The sequence below is a fragment of the Petaurus breviceps genome, unplaced genomic scaffold (assembly GCF_028583685.1).
Source record: "Petaurus breviceps papuanus isolate PSGF00001 unplaced genomic scaffold, PetGlider_PUasm1.0 37, whole genome shotgun sequence".
In the NCBI taxonomy this organism is placed as follows: domain Eukaryota; kingdom Metazoa; phylum Chordata; class Mammalia; order Diprotodontia; family Petauridae; genus Petaurus; species Petaurus breviceps.
In genome coordinates, this window is record NW_027186296.1 from 54,231,703 (window position 1) to 54,236,039 (window position 4,337).

At 33.9% G+C, this 4,337-nt stretch overlaps 1 pseudogene; it reads left to right on the forward strand.

Moving 5' to 3' along the window:
- Positions 1 to 891: 891 nt before the first annotated feature.
- On the forward strand, positions 892 to 2,037 carry LOC138168329 (GTP-binding protein 10-like; annotated as a pseudogene).
- The last annotated feature ends 2,300 nt before the right edge of the window (positions 2,038 to 4,337 follow it).

Consider the following 4,337-nt stretch of genomic DNA (forward strand, 5'->3'; position numbering starts at 1 on the left):
AAAAATCTCTGAAAACATATTAATAAATTGAAAAATAACATAAGAATTCATACCAGTCTTTTTTGTTACGTCATGTATTAATCCTTCTAAATTTGTTTTCCACTAAATTATTTAGTGCTCTTCTAAATAGGTCAAAATTTTAACAGAATGATAAACCCATATTGTGATACCCTTTCTAAAAATGTTGTCTAGTGGGCAGCATCATGTTACTGTTGAAATTGTTTTCCAATCACATAAGACATTCCTAAAAGGGGATTGGATTCAATGATCTGTATGGTCCCTTCTAGCTCTAAACCTATGATTCTAATGATAATATGAGATATTCTTGACAGCTAGAGTCTCTGCTTTGCAGAGAATATCTGACCATGAGAGCTATGTTGTGTAACCAAAGGGTGGAGTGGTCAGTAAACCTGGTACCCACAGTACTTTGAGGCAATCAGAATAGGTGACTCCTTGGGTCCCTATCCTGTTCTTTCACTGTTTGGACCTGACTGCCTCTCAGGAATGCCAAGCTCAAAGGAACAGCTCTTCTCTTTGACTTTCTTTTAACCAATCCTCTTGGCAGTAATATCTTTCTATTTTATGAACTTTTCCACCAAAAGCTTCATGTTAATGTTGGGCAAAGTGTTATAATGGAAATCCATTCTGAATTTTAAATTAAAAGGCCAGGGTTCAAATTATTTGTTTATTTTTTGTTTTGCTTTTTGGAGGGGAGAAGGCAGGGCAACTGGGGTTAAATGACTTGCCCAAGGTCACATGGCTAGTAAGTGTTAAGTATCTGAGGTGGGATTTGAACTCAGGTCCTCCTGACTCTGGGGCCAGTGCTCTACTCACTGGGGCACCTAGCCATCCCCCCCCCTCCAATCTTGGGCCATCCAGAAGAAGGTGAAGATGTCTTCCAGACCACACCTGAATGGAAACTTCATGGACAATCTAAGACTCTTTGCAAAAGGAGGAGCATGTGGAATGGGTTGTCCTCAATTAGGTGGAAAAAAGAGGCAAAGGTGGTGATGTCTGATGATGTCTAGCAAAAAAAGAAAAGAGCTTAAAAATTAAGGATAAATATCCCCAGAAATGGTTGGTAGCAGGAGAAGGAGCAAACAGTTGAATCAGTGCATTAAAGGGAGAGAAAGACTTCAATTAGGAAATATCTGTGCCTGTGGGCATTACAGTAACAGATGAGAGAGGTCAAATTATAGAACTCAAAAAAGGGATTGATAGAATTTTAATAGCAAAAGGAGGACTTGGGGGTAATTTTCTTTCAAATTTCTTGCCATCCAAGGGCCAAAAAAAAAAGAATAATTCACCTTGATGTAAACTTTATAGCTGACATAGACCTTGTTGGACTACCAAATGCTGGAAAATCCTCTTTACTATAAAGTTTCCCATGAAAAACCCAAGACTGCAGATGATGCATTTATGATGTTAAAACCAATTTTGGAAAAGATTATGTGTAAAGATTTCAAACAGGTATCTGTAGCTGATCTTCCAGGTTTAATAGAAGGAGCACATATGAACAAAGGAATGGTACATAAATTCCTCAAACATATAGAAAGAACCAAATAGATTCTTTTTGTCGTTGATATCTCTGGGTTTCAGCTTTCTTCAAAAACTAAATTCAGATCTGCTTTCAAAACTGTAATATTGCTTACAAAGGAGCTGCAGCTATACAAAGACGATGTTATGATGACATTTTCAATCCTTGCAGTTAATAAATAGATTTACCAGATGCTAAAGATAAATTCAGTGAACTTGTGAACCAACTACATAATCGTAAAGATTTTTCACATCTCTTTGAAAAAAGATGAAATTCCAAGGAAAACTGTGGAGTTCCAACATATCATTCCAATATCTTCACAAACAGGAGAAGCAATTAAATAATTGAAGAACTGTTAAAGACTATTTATAGATGAACAATCCAATCCGGAAAAGGAAAACTTCTCTAAAAAATAGCTGCTTAATTTACAGAATTTAAAATTACCATATGTTGATCCATCACTGAAATATTTAGGAATGAAAATAACTTTATGTCATTAAAATGTTATTAATGCTATTAATCAAATTAGATACCCCCCCACAAAAAAAATCCCAAATATGAGGGGAAGTAAGAGGAAAGATATTGAACCACTCGTTTACTCTCTACAATCTATACGACCAAATCATGTGGACATATGTGAGTAAGTAATTTGATTTTTCACAGCCTCATACAGTGGAGAGAGTGTAGAATTGCAGTCAGTAATACCAAATTCAAATTCTGGTTGAATTATGATTATCAAAATTTGTTCTAAATAAAATATATATATATGTATATGTATATATATATATATAACAATGATGATGATGGGTGATGATAGCTAGCACTTACATAGCTTCTACTGTATGCCAGTTATTATATAACGTTTCTCATTTGATCCTCAAGGATAGGATAGGGATATTCCCATTTTATAGTTGAGAAAACTGAGGCAAACAGAGGTTAAGTGACTTGCCTGATGTCACACAACTTGTAAGTGTCTGAAGCTAAATTTGGATTCTAGTCTTCCTGACTCTAGGACCAGTGTTCTATCCACTGTGCCACCTAGGTGATAACACCTTCTCCCTAACATGATTTTTTTGCATATGTGAGAGACTATGGATGTGTATGTATGTATGTGTGTATGTATGTATATACACACATATGTATGTGTAATTATATATGCAATATAATTACATATATAATAATGTGTATACAATATACCTATATTCACACATGTGTATAAATGTACATGTGTGTTTATTCAAACATATATAATCAGACATGGATAATGTGTTTGTATTTTAAATATTTGTTACATTTGGCAGTTCTTGAGATAGGAGAAGGGGAGAGACATATTAAGAAGTAAATTGCTATAAAACAAAAATGAATTAAAGTAAGGTAACAAGAGAAAATGTGTATAGGAACAACATAAAGGTATAAATAGAAAATTACAGATAATTTTAGAAAGATATTTACCTAAATAGGAACATTAGTTAATAATGTGAAGAGACCTTAGATTTGAACTACATAAATATTTTCATTTTGCAGATGAGCCAAACAAGCTCCAGGAAATTGATACACATAAGGTCATACCTATAATAAATAGTAGATCCAATATTCCAACCCAAATCCTCTACCTCAATATTCATTTGTCTTCCCAGTGCACCATATATTTCCTTAAATATATGAAAATCAATGTAGACCATATTAATAATGGAGTCATTCATGGAATTCATGGAAACCTAGAAAATAAATGATTAATCATCAAGAATGAGAATCGCTTCATCAAAATCAGGTGATTAAAATCTTTTATCACTTCATTTTAAACAAATTTACAAGACTTGTTGGTAGAGAAATTCTATGGATATATATTTTACCTATATTTCAACAAAACATTTAGCAAAGTTATTCACATTTTTGTCATCAGAAGAATAGCGTGATAGTGTGGTTGTATAAATAGTCAAACACAAATCTTGTCTGTTAATTACTACTTATTTGACCTGGGACAAGTTTCTTCACCTCTTTCGACCTGTGAGTCTGGTAAGAATGCTTCCTCTTTCCACAGCTGTTATAGATAAAGATAAGGAAATAGAGAAAAACAATTATGCACTCATTATATACCAGAAACTCTTCCTGTATTTCACATATTAAACCTTTCTTCCTCATCTCATTGTTGATGATAGGACAAAGTTATTGTTTTTTTGATGAACAATACAGACACAAACACTCAAACAGGTGTGCATATGTGTGCCCACATACACACATATACATACACACACAAATAACTTAAAAGCAAATGTCAAGCACCCATTCCTTAAATACAACATTCCATTTCTCATCTCTGTGCTTTTGATTTTGCAATGCCTGAAATACTGTTTTATAATCTCTGGGTTTTCTTTAGAATTTAGCTCAAAATCCACCTTCTCATAAAGACCTGTCTCCCAAGAAGCTAAGGCCTTCACCTCTAAGGCTACCTTTCATCTTCTTTGTGTGTACATACATGCAACCATATGCACACACCTGTGTGTACATGTGTGTGCTTTTGTTCAATCATTTCAGCTGTGTGTAATTATTCAGGGTTTTCTTAGCAAATATACTAGAATGGTTTACCATGTACTTTTCCAGATCATTTTATAGATGTGGAACTGAGGTAAACAGTTTTAAGTGACTTGCCTAAAGTCATGCAAACAGTAATAATCTGAATCTAGATTTGAACTCAGGACTTTCTGACTCCAGTTCTGGTGCTCTATCCACTGAGTAGTCACCTGGATAGATAGATAGATAGATAGATAGATAGATAGATAGATAGATAGATAGATAGATA